Here is a 17,887-nt window from a genome sequence, read left to right as displayed (position 1 = left end):
TAAGATTACGGCCTAGAAACTCAGCAGTGTTTCAAAAATGAAGAAGAGTGGGATGACGTCTGTGCTGAGTCACAACACCATCTGTTTCCAAATCCGTTTGGTGACAAAGAGAGAATTACAAGTAGGAAAAAAAGTACGGTGAAGCATGGAATTTTGGGTATGCTAATGAGCTGGTAGAACAAGTTTGGTTTACGGTGGTTACTCTTTGCAGTTTGTCGAATAAGCAGATCGCCCCTTCTGCTCAAGCATCACGTCTGCTCAGCGGTGAATCTCTTTAATTAGAAAACTGACAAAAAAGACAAAAAATGAAATATCACCCATTAGCTGATTAGCATACCCAAAAAGCAATGCTTTAGCTCAGGGTTACACTTTTAAACTTTTCCTCGGGCTGTCTTAGGATTTTAAGCTCCAGGTTTCTTATGCATGTCAGCCTGCCCGCTTATGGTGTTTTGTCTTGCAGTGCTTCCTCCTTTGTCCCCAGGACTGTACTGGAAAGGATGCTCTACATAAGGAGATCTCACCAGAAGTACGTCTGTTCCCAGGGAGGGTGAGCCAGTGTGGACAGCACCTATCAGCCACTTTCTTGAGCTTCTTCCTTCTGCCCTTCCACGTCACATCAGTTTCTGTGTTTACACCTCTTTCTTCTCCAGTGTGGCCTCGAGACTGCTTGCTGCAAGGCAAATCAAAGTGTGGCGGGGGGTGTCAAGCCTGGGATGCTGACAGCACCATCGTGTACTGGCTTAGCTGATGTGGTGTGGCACCCAGGATGTCATCAACTCTCAGAGAACGCAAACACCTGCGTCTGTGCTAGCACTTTGACTTTAACCCCATTTGCTCTTACTCTGCCTTACATTTTCCTTTTCAGTCATCAACTCTCAGAGAAAGCAAACACCCGCATGCTGTGCTAGCACTTTGACTTTAACCCCATTTGCTCTTACTCTGCCTTACATTTTCCTTTTCAGTCAATACACACCACATCTTCTCACCTGCTGCGTACCATATTTTGCCCACCAAAAGGTGACAGCCATCTGTGGATGCACTAACTCACTCAACCTCTGCCGTTAGTCTTACTGTAATACCTCTTAACTTGTTTTTAAGGAGACAGAGTATAAAACGCACATCAGACATTTTTCCCACGGTATTAACACAAAGCTTAGTCATAACATCTCCAAGGGGATGACAATATTTTACACCATTTCAGTCTCTGGCTTTTGAATTTGCAGCTCGATGGGCAGGTTTCCCTTTTTGTTGTACTTTTGCAGCAGTCAGGCTAATGTCTCTGTGGCGCAATCGGTTAGCGCGTTCGGCTGTTAACCGAAAGGTTGGTGGTTCAAGCCCACCCAGGGACGCTGCTTCTTGCTACTGCAAGAGACCTCAGGTTCTGACCTGTTAATAAGCTGCTTTTCCAGACCGTACTTTGGGGCACTGAGGAAACTGGGTTGGGCTACCTGCCAGAGGCCTTATGGCCACCTACCAACTTGAAAACAGGTTGCTAAAAGAGCAGCTGTCTTCTTTTAAAGTACTTTCATCTGTGCATTTAGACACATTTGAAATGTAATCGACAAAATGCTGACAGTTGTTTCTGTGACCTTGCAGTCCTTACATCAGCTGATATACTGCCGCACAACAGAGCAGGATTTTCCCAATTGAAGTAGTTTATCTGAAGCAGTCTAGAGCGCATTAAAAGGTATCTCAAACATCTTGCTCTGTCTCTGGCAAGCTAGACAGCTAGCTAGCTATCTGCCTGTCTATCTATCCATCTAGCTATCTATACATACATATAGCGATCGCTATGGATGGAGAGGCAGATAGGCTGATAGATTTATATGTGTACCCAGACACACACACGCCCGCCCGCATACACGCACGCGGGCGTGCGCTGGTCTATTGACTCTTTGCAGAATTGACTTCCTCGGCTCAAACTTCTGCGACAGATAGCTCGGAGTTAGTTTCCATGTGCAAGAAGTGTACAGTGTAGCACGCTGCAAAATAAACAGAATACACGGCATTTGCAGTAATTAATGAATGCATTTAAAGTACGCTGAACAGCGTGGACAACTTGTTTAGAGAGGTCACCAAGTGAGAGACCCGGTAGGAGAAATATGTCAAAAACAGCAATCTTTCAAGTTTCTGAGCTACACCTTACCCTTTATACTAAGTCTGGCTACAGCACTACAGGTAGGGTCTGACTATCTGGAAATCTGTGCTGTGCCCACTGCTGAAAAGCAGTGATAGAAAGCAGGAAGCTCGTGGCAACGGGCTGGCAGCTAGTTACTAGGCCTGCGGTCAAGGGGACTGTTAATTTATTTTATTTTATTTATTTGCAGTTGGTTTACCAGGATAGTCCATTGGGCCAAAAGAACCCATTTTCAATGGAGTCCTGGGGAGAAAAGCTCCAAAAACAGACAAACTAGGTACATACAGAAGACTTCAACTAATAATTATACAAAAACTAATACAAATTTATACAAAAACTAAACTTCAAAAACAGACAAATTAGGTAATTACAAGGATTGCTAATAATAATTATACGAAACTAAGGATAATACATTTGAGTTCAAATTTCAGAAAGGAAATTTCAGTTAAGGAGTCAAACCAAACAAAAATGCCCCATTGGTGAGTCTGGTTAAGTCGCTCGCTCCATCTAATGCAGTCACTAAAGAAGGTTTGTCAGAATCGAACCACGTACCATAGAAATTAATAGTTGCTATAGCTATTAATAGGTTATTAATAGTTCACAGGTATGATCCAGTGCTCTGATGACAAACAAACCAAAAAGGAATCGCATGCTCCCCGTCGGGGAATCGAACCCCGGTCTCCCGCGTGACAGGCGGGGATACTCACCACTATACTAACGAGGAAGACACTCGGCTGCGCTACTCTGCAGTGGCAGATAATTCTTTCTAATGCTGTTTCAAATGGTGTTTTGACATCAGCAGCTTCAAACCACATAGCTCATTCTCCTTTTACTGACTAAAGTGAGGTAATCTGCCAGCGAATTAATTATTCATAGCTACGTGTGGGGAAGAGTTGCTGCACTTGAAACTCACCTGCGACGCTGCACTGAAAATGAGCTATCGGCCAAAAGGGAGGGAAATAAATGTTTTGAATTCAGGGCGTCTCCCGGCCTTCAGCTGAATGAATGGCTGTTCTAACTGAAGAGAGTCTCTTGTCTCTGAAGCTGCTCTGTCCATGTCTTAAGTGCTTCTGATACTAAGGAAACGGCCGAGAAGAATGTAATGTTGAGTTCTAGAAAGTGTGACATCAGGTAATGTTAAGTTCTAGAACGTGTGGCATCAGGATGAAAACTGGTGACCGTATGAGATGCTATCTAATGGAGAAGACATCAGAAGGACTGCTTCACAATGGAGGGCAAAATGTAAGTAAGACACAATGACCTGCATGCCGTGACAGGGCAGAGACGTCATCTACCAGGCCGTGACTGATAGCAGCTAACCTGCAGGCACAAGCCTAACTAAAGAAAAAGAAGAAAAAACCTGGAAACCCAGAACATCCAAAAAAAGCAGGCGAAAGGAAAGCCTGCAGCTGCTGGATCTCCTCTGATAAGACAAGGGGAGTCTGTTAAGATTACGGCGGCCTAGAAACTCAGCAGTGTTTCAAAAATGAAGAAGAGTGGGATGACGTCTGTGCTGAGTCACAACGCCATCTGTTTCCAAATCCGTTTGGTGACAAAGAGAGAATTACAAGTAGGAAAAAAAGTACGGTGAAGCATGGAATTTTGGGTATGCTAATGAGCTGGTAGAACAAGTTTGGTTTACGGTGGTTACTCTTTGCAGTTTGTCGAATAAGCAGATCGCCCCTTCTGCTCAAGCATCACGTCTGCTCAGCGGTGAATCTCTTTAATTAGAAAACTGACAAAAAAGACAAAAAATGAAATATCACCCATTAGCTGATTAGCATACCCAAAAAGCAATGCTTTAGCTCAGGGTTACACTTTTAAACTTTTCCTCGGGCTGTCTTAGGATTTTAAGCTCCAGGTTTCTTATGCATGTCAGCCTGCCCGCTTATGGTGTTTTGTCTTGCAGTGCTTCCTCCTTTGTCCCCAGGACTGTACTGGAAAGGATGCTCTACATAAGGAGATCTCACCAGAAGTACATCTGTTCCCAGGGAGGGCGAGCCAGTGTGGACAGCACCTATCAGCCACTTTCTTGAGTTTCTTCCTGCTGCCCTTCCACGTCACATCAGTTTCTCTGTTTACACCTCTTTCTTCTCCAGTGTGGCCTCCAGACTGCTTGCTGCAAGGCAAATCAAAGTGTGGCGGGGGGTGTCAAGCCTGGGATGCTGACAGCACCATCGTGTACTGGCTTAGCTGATGTGCTGTGGCACCCAGGATGTCATCAACTCTCAGAGAAAGCAAACACCTGCGTCTGCGCTAGCACTTTGACTTTACGCTCTTACTCTGCCTTACATTTTCCTTTTCAGTCATCAACTCTCAGAGAAAGCAAACACCCGCATGCTGTGCTAGCACTTTGACTTTAACCCCATTTGCTCTTACTCTGCCTTACATTTTCCTTTTCAGTCAATACACACCACATCTTCTCACCTGCTGCGTACCATATTTTGCCCACCAAAAGGTGACAGCCATCTGTGGATGCACTAACTCACTCAACCTCTGCCGTTAGTCTTACTGTAATACCTCTTAACTTGTTTTTAAGGAGACAGAGTATAAAACGCACATCAGACATTTTTCCCATGGTATTAACACAGAGCTTAGTCATAGCATCTCCAAGGGGATGACAATATTTTACACTATTTCAGTCTCTGGCTTTAGAATTTGCAGCTCGATGGGCAGGTTTCCCTTTTTGTTGTACTTTTGCAGCAGTCGGGCTAATGTCTCTGTGGCGCAATCGGTTAGCGTGTTCGGCTGTTAACCGAAAGGTTGGTGGTTCAAGCCCACCCAGGGACGCTGCTTCTTGCTACTGCAAGAGACCTCAGGTTCTGACCTGTTAATAAGCTGCTTTTCCAGACCGTACTTTGGGGCACTGAGGAAACTGGGTTGGGCTACCTGCCAGAGGCCTTATGGCCACCTACCAACTTGAAAACAGGTTGCTAAAAGAGCAGCTGTCTTCTTTTAAAGTACTTTCATCTGTGCATTTAGACACATTTGAAATGTAATCGACAAAATGCTGACAGTTGTTTCTGTGACCTTGCAGTCCTTACATCAGCTGATATACTGCCGCACAACAGAGCAGGATTTTCCCAATTGAAGTAGTTTATCTGAAGCAGTCTAGAGCGCATTAAAAGGTATCTCAAACATCTTGCTCTGTCTCTGGCAAGCTAGACAGCTAGCTAGCTATCTGCCTGTCTATCTATCCATCTAGCTATCTATACATACATATAGCGATCGCTATGGATGGAGAGGCAGATAGGCTGATAGATTTATATGTGTACCCAGACACACACACGCCCGCATACACGCACGCGGGCGTGCGCTGGTCTATTGACTCTTTGCAGAATTGACTTCCTCGGCTCAAACTTCTGCGACAGATAGCTCGAAGTTAGTTTCCATGTGCAAGAAGTGTACAGTGTAGCACGCTGCAAAATAAACAGAATACACGGCATTTGCAGTAATTAATGAATGCATTTAAAGTACGCTGAACAGCGTGGACAACTTGTTTAGAGAGGTCACCAAGTGAGAGACCCGGTAGGAGAAATATGTCAAAAACAGCAATCTTTCAAGTTTCTGAGCTACACCTTACCCTTTATACTAAGTCTGGCTACAGCACTACAGGTAGGGTCTGACTATCTGGAAATCTGTGCTGTGCCCACTGCTGAAAAGCAGTGATAGAAAGCAGGAAGCTCGTGGCAACGGGCTGGGCTGGCAGCTAGTTACTAGGCCTGCGGTCAAGGGGACTGTTAATTTATTTTATTTTATTTATTTGCAGTTGGTTTACCAGGATAGTCCATTGGGCCAAAAGAACCCATTTTCAATGGAGTCCTGGGGAGAAAAGCTCCAAAAACAGACAAACTAGGTACATACAGAAGACTTCAACTAATAATTATACAAAAACTAATACAAATTTATACAAAAACTAAACTTCAAAAACAGACAAATTAGGTAATTACAAGGATTGCTAATAATAATTATACGAAACTAAGGATAATACATTTGAGTTCAAATTTCAGAAAGGAAATTTCAGTTAAGGAGTCAAACCAAACAAAAATGCCCCATTGGTGAGTCTGGTTAAGTCGCTCGCTCCATCTAATGCAGTCACTAAAGAAGGTTTGTCAGAATCGAACCACGTACCATAGAAATTAATAGTTGCTATAGCTATTAATAGGTTATTAATAGTTCACAGGTATGATCCAGTGCTCTGATGACAAACAAACCAAAAAGGAATCGCATGCTCCCCGTCGGGGAATCGAACCCCGGTCTCCTGCGTGACAGGCGGGGATACTCACCACTATACTAACGAGGAAGACACTCAGCGGCGCTGCTCTGCAGTGGCAGATAATTCTTTCTAATGCTGTTTCAAATGGTGCTTTGACATCAGCAGCTTCAAACCACATAGCTCATTCTCCTTTTACTGACTAAAGTGAGGTAATCTGCCAGCGAATTAATTATTCATAGCTACATGTGGGGAAGAGTTGCTGCACTTGAAACTCACCTGCGACGCTGCACTGAAAATGAGCTATCGGCCAAAAGGGAGGGAAATAAATGTTTTGAATTCAGGGCGTCTCTCGGCCTTCAGCTGAATGAATGACTGTTCTAACTGAAGAGAGTCTCTTGTCGCTGAAGCTGCTCTGTCCATGTCTTAAGTGCTTCTGATACTAAGGAAACGGCCGAGAAGAAAGTAATGTTGAGTTCTAGAATGTGTGACATCAGGTAATGTTAAGTTCTAGAACGTGTGGCATCAGGATGAAAACTGGTGACCGTATGAGATGCTATCTAATGGAGAAGACATAAGAAGGACTGCTTCACAATGGAGGGCAAAATGTAAGTAAGACACAATGACCTGCATGCCGTGACAGGGCAGAGACGTCATCTACCAGGCCGTGACTGACAGCAGCTAACCTGCAGGCACAAGCCTAACTAAAAAAAGAGAAGAAAAAACCTGGAAACCCAGAACATCCAAAAAAAGCAGGCGAAAGGAAAGCCTGCAGCTGCTGGATCTCCTCTGATAAGACAAGGGGAGTCTGTTAAGATTACGGCGGCCTAGAAACTCAGCAGTGTTTCAAAAATGAAGAAGAGTGGGATGACGTCTGTGCTGAGTCACAACGCCATCTGTTTCCAAATCCGTTTGGTGACAAAGAGAGAATTACAAGTAGGAAAAAAAGTACGGTGAAGCATGGAATTTTGGGTATGCTAATGAGCTGGTAGAACAAGTTTGGTTTACGGTGGTTACTCTTTGCAGTTTGTCGAATAAGCAGATCGCCCCTTCTGCTCAAGCATCACGTCTGCTCAGCGGTGAATCTCTTTAATTAGAAAACTGACAAAAAAGACAAAAAATGAAATATCACCCATTAGCTGATTAGCATACCCAAAAAGCAATGCTTTAGCTCAGGGTTACTCTTTTAAACTTTTCCTCGGGCTGTCTTAGGATTTTAAGCTCCAGGTTTCTTATGCATGTCAGCCTGCCCGCTTATGGTGTTTTGTCTTGCAGTGCTTCCTCCTTTGTCCCCAGGACTGTACTGGAAAGGATGCTCTACATAAGGAGATCTCACCAGAAGTACATCTGTTCCCAGGGAGGGCGAGCCAGTGTGGACAGCACCTATCAGCCACTTTCTTGAGTTTCTTCCTGCTGCCCTTCCACGCCACATCAGTTTCTCTTTTTACACCTCTTTCTTCTCCAGTGTGGCCTCCAGACTGCTTGCTGCAAGGCAAATCAAAGTGTGGCGGGGGGTGTCAAGCCTGGGATGCTGACAGCACCATCGTGTACTGGCTTAGCTGATGTGCTGTGGCACCCAGGATGTCATCAACTCTCAGAGAAAGCAAACACCTGCGTCTGCGCTAGCACTTTGACTTTAGCCCCATTTGCTCTTACTCTGCCTTACATTTTCCTTTTCAGTCATCAACTCTCAGAGAAAGCAAACACCCGCATGCTGTGCTAGCACTTTGACTTTAACCCCATTTGCTCTTACTCTGCCTTACATTTTCCTTTTCAGTCAATACACACCACATCTTCTCACCTGCTGCGTACCATATTTTGCCCACCAAAAGGTGACAGCCATCTGTGGATGCACTAACTCACTCAACCTCTGCCGTTAGTCTTACTGTAATACCTCTTAACTTGTTTTTAAGGAGACAGAGTATAAAACGCACATCAGACATTTTTCCCATGGTATTAACACAGAGCTTAGTCATAGCATCTCCAAGGGGATGACAATATTTTACACTATTTCAGTCTCTGGCTTTAGAATTTGCAGCTCGATGGGCAGGTTTCCCTTTTTGTTGTACTTTTGCAGCAGTCGGGCTAACGTCTCTGTGGCGCAATCGGTTAGCGTTCGGCTGTTAACCGAAAGGTTGGTGGTTCAAGCCCACCCAGGGACGCTGCTTCTTGCTACTGCAAGAGACCTCAGGTTCTGACCTGTTAATAAGCTGCTTTTCCAGACCGTACTTTGGGGCACTGAGGAAACTGGGTTGGGCTACCTGCCAGAGGCCTTATGGCCACCTACCAACTTGAAAACAGGTTGCTAAAAGAGCAGCTGTCTTCTTTTAAAGTACTTTCATCTGTGCATTTAGACACATTTGAAATGTAATCGACAAAATGCTGACAGTTGTTTCTGTGACCTTGCAGTCCTTACATCAGCTGATATACTGCCGCACAACAGAGCAGGATTTTCCCAATTGAAGTAGTTTATCTGAAGCAGTCTAGAGCGCATTAAAAGGTATCTCAAACATCTTGCTCTGTCTCTGGCAAGCTAGACAGCTAGCTAGCTATCTGCCTGTCTATCTATCCATCTAGCTATCTATACATACATATAGCGATCGCTATGGATGGAGAGGCAGATAGGCTGATAGATTTATATGTGTACCCAGACACACACACGCCCGCCCGCATACACGCACGCGGGCGTGCGCTGGTCTATTGACTCTTTGCAGAATTGACTTCCTCGGCTCAAACTTCTGCGACAGATAGCTCGAAGTTAGTTTCCATGTGCAAGAAGTGTACAGTGTAGCACGCTGCAAAATAAACAGAATACACGGCATTTGCAGTAATTAATGAATGCATTTAAAGTACGCTGAACAGCGTGGACAACTTGTTTAGAGAGGTCACCAAGTGAGAGACCCGGTAGGAGAAATATGTCAAAAACAGCAATCTTTCAAGTTTCTGAGCTACACCTTACCCTTTATACTAAGTCTGGCTACAGCACTACAGGTAGGGTCTGACTATCTGGAAATCTGTGCTGTGCCCACTGCTGAAAAGCAGTGATAGAAAGCAGGAAGCTCGTGGCAACGGGCTGGCAGCTAGTTACTAGGCCTGCGGTCAAGGGGACTGTTAATTTATTTTATTTTATTTATTTGCAGTTGGTTTACCAGGATAGTCCATTGGGCCAAAAGAACCCATTTTCAATGGAGTCCTGGGGAGAAAAGCTCCAAAAACAGACAAACTAGGTACATACAGAAGACTTCAACTAATAATTATACAAAAACTAATACAAATTTATACAAAAACTAAACTTCAAAACAGACAAATTAGGTAATTACAAGGATTGCTAATAATAATTATACGAAACTAAGGATAATACATTTGAGTTCAAATTTCAGAAAGGAAATTTCAGTTAAGGAGTCAAACCAAACAAAAATGCCCCATTGGTGAGTCTGGTTAAGTCGCTCGCTCCATCTAATGCAGTCACTAAAGAAGGTTTGTCAGAATCGAACCACGTACCATAGAAATTAATAGTTGCTATAGCTATTAATAGGTTATTAATAGTTCACAGGTATGATCCAGTGCTCTGATGACAAACAAACCAAAAAGGAATCGCATGCTCCCCGTCGGGGAATCGAACCCCGGTCTCCTGCGTGACAGGCGGGGATACTCACCACTATACTAACGAGGAAGACACTCGGCTGCGCTACTCTGCAGTGGCAGATAATTCTTTCTAATGCTGTTTCAAATGGTGTTTTGACATCAGCAGCTTCAAACCACATAGCTCATTCTCCTTTTACTGACTAAAGTGAGGTAATCTGCCAGCGAATTAATTATTCATAGCTACGTGTGGGGAAGAGTTGCTGCACTTGAAACTCACCTGCGACGCTGCACTGAAAATGAGCTATCGGCCAAAAGGGAGGGAAATAAATGTTTTGAATTCAGGGCGTCTCCCGGCCTTCAGCTGAATGAATGGCTGTTCTAACTGAAGAGAGTCTCTTGTCTCTGAAGCTGCTCTGTCCATGTCTTAAGTGCTTCTGATACTAAGGAAACGGCCGAGAAGAATGTAATGTTGAGTTCTAGAAAGTGTGACATCAGGTAATGTTAAGTTCTAGAACGTGTGGCATCAGGATGAAAACTGGTGACCGTATGAGATGCTATCTAATGGAGAAGACATCAGAAGGACTGCTTCACAATGGAGGGCAAAATGTAAGTAAGACACAATGACCTGCATGCCGTGACAGGGCAGAGACGTCATCTACCAGGCCGTGACTGATAGCAGCTAACCTGCAGGCACAAGCCTAACTAAAAAAAGAAGAAAAAACCTGGAAACCCAGAACATCCAAAAAAAGCAGGCGAAAGGAAAGCCTGCAGCTGCTGGATCTCCTCTGATAAGACAAGGGGAGTCTGTTAAGATTACGGCGGCCTAGAAACTCAGCAGTGTTTCAAAAATGAAGAAGAGTGGGATGACGTCTGTGCTGAGTCACAACACCATCTGTTTCCAAATCCGTTTGGTGACAAAGAGAGAATTACAAGTAGGAAAAAAAGTACGGTGAAGCATGGAATTTTGGGTATGCTAATGAGCTGGTAGAACAAGTTTGGTTTACGGTGGTTACTCTTTGCAGTTTGTCGAATAAGCAGATCGCCCCTTCTGCTCAAGCATCACGTCTGCTCAGCGGTGAATCTCTTTAATTAGAAAACTGACAAAAAAGACAAAAAAATGAAATATCACCCATTAGCTGATTAGCATACCCAAAAAGCAATGCTTTAGCTCAGGGTTACTCTTTTAAACTTTTCCTCGGGCTGTCTTAGGATTTTAAGCTCCAGGTTTCTTATGCATGTCAGCCTGCCCGCTTATGGTGTTTTGTCTTGCAGTGCTTCCTCCTTTGTCCCCAGGACTGTACTGGAAAGGATGCTCTACATAAGGAGATCTCACCAGAAGTACATCTGTTCCCAGGGAGGGCGAGCCAGTGTGGACAGCACCTATCAGCCACTTTCTTGAGTTTCTTCCTGCTGCCCTTCCACGACACATCAGTTTCTCTTTTTACACCTCTTTCTTCTCCAGTGTGGCCTCCAGACTGCTTGCTGCAAGGCAAATCAAAGTGTGGCGGGGGGTGTCAAGCCTGGGATGCTGACAGCACCATCGTGTACTGGCTTAGCTGATGTGCTGTGGCACCCAGGATGTCATCAACTCTCAGAGAAAGCAAACACCTGCGTCTGCGCTAGCACTTTGACTTTAGCCCCATTTGCTCTTACTCTGCCTTACATTTTCCTTTTCAGTCATCAACTCTCAGAGAAAGCAAACACCCGCATGCTGTGCTAGCACTTTGACTTTAACCCCATTTGCTCTTACTCTGCCTTACATTTTCCTTTTCAGTCAATACACACCACATCTTCTCACCTGCTGCGTACCATATTTTGCCCACCAAAAGGTGACAGCCATCTGTGGATGCACTAACTCACTCAACCTCTGCCGTTAGTCTTACTGTAATACCTCTTAACTTGTTTTTAAGGAGACAGAGTATAAAACGCACATCAGACATTTTTCCCACGGTATTAACACAAAGCTTAGTCATAACATCTCCAAGGGGATGACAATATTTTACACCATTTCAGTCTCTGGCTTTTGAATTTGCAGCTCGATGGGCAGGTTTCCCTTTTTGTTGTACTTTTGCAGCAGTCAGGCTAATGTCTCTGTGGCGCAATCGGTTAGCGCGTTCGGCTGTTAACCGAAAGGTTGGTGGTTCAAGCCCACCCAGGGACGCTGCTTCTTGCTACTGCAAGAGACCTCAGGTTCTGACCTGTTAATAAGCTGCTTTTCCAGACCGTACTTTGGGGCACTGAGGAAACTGGGTTGGGCTACCTGCCAGAGGCCTTATGGCCACCTACCAACTTGAAAACAGGTTGCTAAAAGAGCAGCTGTCTTCTTTTAAAGTACTTTCATCTGTGCATTTAGACACATTTGAAATGTAATCGACAAAATGCTGACAGTTGTTTCTGTGACCTTGCAGTCCTTACATCAGCTGATATACTGCCGCACAACAGAGCAGGATTTTCCCAATTGAAGTAGTTTATCTGAAGCAGTCTAGAGCGCATTAAAAGGTATCTCAAACATCTTGCTCTGTCTCTGGCAAGCTAGACAGCTAGCTAGCTATCTGCCTGTCTATCTATCCATCTAGCTATCTATACATACATATAGCGATCGCTATGGATGGAGAGGCAGATAGGCTGATAGATTTATATGTGTACCCAGACACACACACGCCCGCCCGCATACACGCACGCGGGCGTGCGCTGGTCTATTGACTCTTTGCAGAATTGACTTCCTCGGCTCAAACTTCTGCGACAGATAGCTCGAAGTTAGTTTCCATGTGCAAGAAGTGTACAGTGTAGCACGCTGCAAAATAAACAGAATACACGGCATTTGCAGTAATTAATGAATGCATTTAAAGTACGCTGAACAGCGTGGACAACTTGTTTAGAGAGGTCACCAAGTGAGAGACCCGGTAGGAGAAATATGTCAAAAACAGCAATCTTTCAAGTTTCTGAGCTACACCTTACCCTTTATACTAAGTCTGGCTACAGCACTACAGGTAGGGTCTGACTATCTGGAAATCTGTGCTGTGCCCACTGCTGAAAAGCAGTGATAGAAAGCAGGAAGCTCGTGGCAACGGGCTGGCAGCTAGTTACTAGGCCTGCGGTCAAGGGGACTGTTAATTTATTTTATTTTATTTATTTGCAGTTGGTTTACCAGGATAGTCCATTGGGCCAAAAGAACCCATTTTCAATGGAGTCCTGGGGAGAAAAGCTCCAAAAACAGACAAACTAGGTACATACAGAAGACTTCAACTAATAATTATACAAAAACTAATACAAATTTATACAAAAACTAAACTTCAAAAACAGACAAATTAGGTAATTACAAGGATTGCTAATAATAATTATACGAAACTAAGGATAATACATTTGAGTTCAAATTTCAGAAAGGAAATTTCAGTTAAGGAGTCAAACCAAACAAAAATGCCCCATTGGTGAGTCTGGTTAAGTCGCTCGCTCCATCTAATGCAGTCACTAAAGAAGGTTTGTCAGAATCGAACCACGTACCATAGAAATTAATAGTTGCTATAGCTATTAATAGGTTATTAATAGTTCACAGGTATGATCCAGTGCTCTGATGACAAACAAACCAAAAAGGAATCGCATGCTCCCCGTCGGGGAATCGAACCCCGGTCTCCCGCGTGACAGGCGGGGATACTCACCACTATACTAACGAGGAAGACACTCGGCTGCGCTACTCTGCAGTGGCAGATAATTCTTTCTAATGCTGTTTCAAATGGTGTTTTGACATCAGCAGCTTCAAACCACATAGCTCATTCTCCTTTTACTGACTAAAGTGAGGTAATCTGCCAGCGAATTAATTATTCATAGCTACGTGTGGGGAAGAGTTGCTGCACTTGAAACTCACCTGCGACGCTGCACTGAAAATGAGCTATCGGCCAAAAGGGAGGGAAATAAATGTTTTGAATTCAGGGCGTCTCCCGGCCTTCAGCTGAATGAATGGCTGTTCTAACTGAAGAGAGTCTCTTGTCTCTGAAGCTGCTCTGTCCATGTCTTAAGTGCTTCTGATACTAAGGAAACGGCCGAGAAGAATGTAATGTTGAGTTCTAGAAAGTGTGACATCAGGTAATGTTAAGTTCTAGAACGTGTGGCATCAGGATGAAAACTGGTGACCGTATGAGATGCTATCTAATGGAGAAGACATCAGAAGGACTGCTTCACAATGGAGGGCAAAATGTAAGTAAGACACAATGACCTGCATGCCGTGACAGGGCAGAGACGTCATCTACCAGGCCGTGACTGATAGCAGCTAACCTGCAGGCACAAGCCTAACTAAAGAAAAAGAAGAAAAAACCTGGAAACCCAGAACATGCAAAAAAAAAAAAAAAAAAAAAAAAAAGCAGGCGAAAGGAAAGCCTGCAGCTGCTGCATCTTTTCTGATAAGACAAGGGGAGTCTGTTAAGATTACGGCGGCCTAGAAACTCAGCAGTGTTTCAAAAATGAAGAAGAGTGGGATGACGTCTGTGCTGAGTCACAACACCATCTGTTTCCAAATCCGTTTGGTGACAAAGAGAGAATTACAAGTAGGAAAAAAAGTACGGCGAAGCATGGAATTTTGGGTATGCTAATGAGCTGGTAGAACAAGTTTGGTTTACGGTGGTTACTCTTTGCAGTTTGTCGAATAAGCAGATCGCCCCTTCTGCTCAAGCATCACGTCTGCTCAGCGGTGAATCTCTTTAATTAGAAAACTGACAAAAAAGACAAAAAAATGAAATATCACCCATTAGCTGATTAGCATACCCAAAAAGCAATGCTTTAGCTCAGGGTTACTCTTTTAAACTTTTCCTCGGGCTGTCTTAGGATTTTAAGCTCCAGGTTTCTTATGCATGTCAGCCTGCCCGCTTATGGTGTTTTGTCTTGCAGTGCTTCCTCCTTTGTCCCCAGGACTGTACTGGAAAGGATGCTCTACATAAGGAGATCTCACCAGAAGTACATCTGTTCCCAGGGAGGGCGAGCCAGTGTGGACAGCACCTATCAGCCACTTTCTTGAGTTTCTTCCTGCTGCCCTTCCACGTCACATCAGTTTCTCTTTTTACACCTCTTTCTTCTCCAGTGTGGCCTCCAGACTGCTTGCTGCAAGGCAAATCAAAGTGTGGCGGGGGGTGTCAAGCCTGGGATGCTGACAGCACCATCGTGTACTGGCTTAGCTGATGTGCTGTGGCACCCAGGATGTCATCAACTCTCAGAGAAAGCAAACACCTGCGTCTGCGCTAGCACTTTGACTTTAGCCCCATTTGCTCTTACTCTGCCTTACATTTTCCTTTTCAGTCATCAACTCTCAGAGAAAGCAAACACCCGCATGCTGTGCTAGCACTTTGACTTTAACCCCATTTGCTCTTACTCTGCCTTACATTTTCCTTTTCAGTCAATACACACCACATCTTCTCACCTGCTGCGTACCATATTTTGCCCACCAAAAGGTGACAGCCATCTGTGGATGCACTAACTCACTCAACCTCTGCCGTTAGTCTTACTGTAATACCTCTTAACTTGTTTTTAAGGAGACAGAGTATAAAACGCACATCAGACATTTTTCCCATGGTATTAACACAGAGCTTAGTCATAGCATCTCCAAGGGGATGACAATATTTTACACTATTTCAGTCTCTGGCTTTAGAATTTGCAGCTCGATGGGCAGGTTTCCCTTTTTGTTGTACTTTTGCAGCAGTCGGGCTAATGTCTCTGTGGCGCAATCGGTTAGCGCGTTCGGCTGTTAACCGAAAGGTTGGTGGTTCAAGCCCACCCAGGGACGCTGCTTCTTGCTACTGCAAGAGACCTCAGGTTCTGACCTGTTAATAAGCTGCTTTTCCAGACCGTACTTTGGGGCACTGAGGAAACTGGGTTGGGCTACCTGCCAGAGGCCTTATGGCCACCTACCAACTTGAAAACAGGTTGCTAAAAGAGCAGCTGTCTTCTTTTAAAGTACTTTCATCTGTGCATTTAGACACATTTGAAATGTAATCGACAAAATGCTGACAGTTGTTTCTGTGACCTTGCAGTCCTTACATCAGCTGATATACTGCCGCACAACAGAGCAGGATTTTCCCAATTGAAGTAGTTTATCTGAAGCAGTCTAGAGCGCATTAAAAGGTATCTCAAACATCTTGCTCTGTCTCTGGCAAGCTAGACAGCTAGCTAGCTATCTGCCTGTCTATCTATCCATCTAGCTATCTATACATACATATAGCGATCGCTATGGATGGAGAGGCAGATAGGCTGATAGATTTATATGTGTACCCAGACACACGCCCGCCCACATACACGCACGTGGGCGTGCGCTGGTCTATTGACTCTTTGCAGAATTGACTTCCTCGGCTCAAACTTATGCGACAGATAGCTCGGAGTTAGTTTCCATGTGCAAGAAGTGTACAGTGTAGCACGCTGCAAAATAAACAGAATACACGGCATTTGCAGTAATTAATGAATGCATTTAAAGTACGCTGAACAGCGTGGACAACTTGTTTAGAGAGGTCACCAAGTGAGAGACCCGGTAGGAGAAATATGTCAAAAACAGCAATCTTTCAAGTTTCTGAGCTACACCTTACCCTTTATACTAAGTCTGGCTACAGCACTACAGGTAGGGTCTGACTATCTGGAAATCTGTGCTGTGCCCACTGCTGAAAAGCAGTGATAGAAAGCAGGAAGCTCGTGGCAACGGGCTGGCAGCTAGTTACTAGGCCTGCGGTCAAGGGGACTGTTAATTTATTTTATTTTATTTATTTGCAGTTGGTTTACCAGGATAGTCCATTGGGCCAAAAGAACCCATTTTCAATGGAGTCCTGGGGAGAAAAGCTCCAAAAACAGACAAACTAGGTACATACAGAAGACTTCAACTAATAATTATACAAAAACTAATACAAATTTATACAAAAACTAAACTTCAAAAACAGACAAATTAGGTAATTACAAGGATTGCTAATAATAATTATACGAAACTAAGGATAATACATTTGAGTTCAAATTTCAGAAAGGAAATTTCAGTTAAGGAGTCAAACCAAACAAAAATGCCCCATTGGTGAGTCTGGTTAAGTCGCTCGCTCCATCTAATGCAGTCACTAAAGAAGGTTTGTCAGAATCGAACCACGTACCATAGAAATTAATAGTTGCTATAGCTATTAATAGGTTATTAATAGTTCACAGGTATGATCCAGTGCTCTGATGACAAACAAACCAAAAAGGAATCGCATGCTCCCCGTCGGGGAATCGAACCCCGGTCTCCCGCGTGACAGGCGGGGATACTCACCACTATACTAACGAGGAAGACACTCAGCGGCGCTGCTCTGCAGTGGCAGATAATTCTTTCTAATGCTGTTTCAAATGGTGCTTTGACATCAGCAGCTTCAAACCACATAGCTCATTCTCCTTTTACTGACTAAAGTGAGGTAATCTGCCAGCGAATTAATTATTCATAGCTACATGTGGGGAAGAGTTGCTGCACTTGAAACTCACCTGCGACGCTGCACTGAAAATGAGCTATCGGCCAAAAGGGAGGGAAATAAATGTTTTGAATTCAGGGCGTCTCTCGGCCTTCAGCTGAATGAATGACTGTTCTAACTGAAGAGAGTCTCTTGTCGCTGAAGCTGCTCTGTCCATGTCTTAAGTGCTTCTGATACTAAGGAAACGGCCGAGAAGAAAGTAATGTTGAGTTCTAGAATGTGTGACATCAGGTAATGTTAAGTTCTAGAACGTGTGGCATCAGGATGAAAACTGGTGACCGTATGAGATGCTATCTAATGGAGAAGACATAAGAAGGACTGCTTCACAATGGAGGGCAAAATGTAAGTAAGACACAATGACCTGCATGCCGTGACAGGGCAGAGACGTCATCTACCAGGCCGTGACTGACAGCAGCTAACCTGCAGGCACAAGCCTAACTAAAAAAAGAGAAGAAAAAACCTGGAAACCCAGAACATCCAAAAAAAGCAGGCGAAAGGAAA

The 17,887-nt window shown here is 44.1% G+C and overlaps 10 non-coding genes across 10 annotated transcripts; 5 read left to right on the top strand and 5 right to left on the bottom strand.

Moving 5' to 3' along the window:
• The first annotated feature begins 1,275 nt into the window (after positions 1-1,275).
• Positions 1,276-1,349, top strand: TRNAN-GUU. The gene has a single exon. It is a non-coding gene; the product is annotated as a tRNA-Asn (tRNA).
• A 1,440-nt stretch (positions 1,350-2,789) lies between these two features.
• On the bottom strand, positions 2,790-2,861 carry TRNAD-GUC. Its single transcript has one exon. It is a non-coding gene; the product is annotated as a tRNA-Asp (tRNA).
• A 1,992-nt stretch (positions 2,862-4,853) lies between these two features.
• On the top strand, positions 4,854-4,927 carry TRNAN-GUU. Its single transcript has one exon. It is a non-coding gene; the product is annotated as a tRNA-Asn (tRNA).
• Positions 4,928-6,368: 1,441 nt separating this feature from the next.
• TRNAD-GUC lies at positions 6,369-6,440 on the bottom strand. Its single transcript has one exon. It is a non-coding gene; the product is annotated as a tRNA-Asp (tRNA).
• Positions 6,441-8,440: 2,000 nt separating this feature from the next.
• On the top strand, positions 8,441-8,512 carry TRNAN-GUU. Its single transcript has one exon. It is a non-coding gene; the product is annotated as a tRNA-Asn (tRNA).
• Positions 8,513-9,951: 1,439 nt separating this feature from the next.
• On the bottom strand, positions 9,952-10,023 carry TRNAD-GUC. Its single transcript has one exon. It is a non-coding gene; the product is annotated as a tRNA-Asp (tRNA).
• Positions 10,024-12,022: 1,999 nt separating this feature from the next.
• On the top strand, positions 12,023-12,096 carry TRNAN-GUU. The gene has a single exon. It is a non-coding gene; the product is annotated as a tRNA-Asn (tRNA).
• A 1,440-nt stretch (positions 12,097-13,536) lies between these two features.
• TRNAD-GUC lies at positions 13,537-13,608 on the bottom strand. Its single transcript has one exon. It is a non-coding gene; the product is annotated as a tRNA-Asp (tRNA).
• A 2,020-nt stretch (positions 13,609-15,628) lies between these two features.
• TRNAN-GUU lies at positions 15,629-15,702 on the top strand. The gene has a single exon. It is a non-coding gene; the product is annotated as a tRNA-Asn (tRNA).
• A 1,436-nt stretch (positions 15,703-17,138) lies between these two features.
• On the bottom strand, positions 17,139-17,210 carry TRNAD-GUC. Its single transcript has one exon. It is a non-coding gene; the product is annotated as a tRNA-Asp (tRNA).
• Positions 17,211-17,887: the final 677 nt, after the last annotated feature.

The sequence above is a fragment of the Protopterus annectens genome, chromosome 2.part1 (assembly GCF_019279795.1).
Source record: "Protopterus annectens isolate FY-2018-M chromosome 2.part1, PAN1.0, whole genome shotgun sequence".
NCBI lineage: Eukaryota > Metazoa > Chordata > Ceratodontiformes > Protopteridae > Protopterus > Protopterus annectens.
This window is presented reverse-complemented; position numbering and strand designations above follow the sequence as displayed.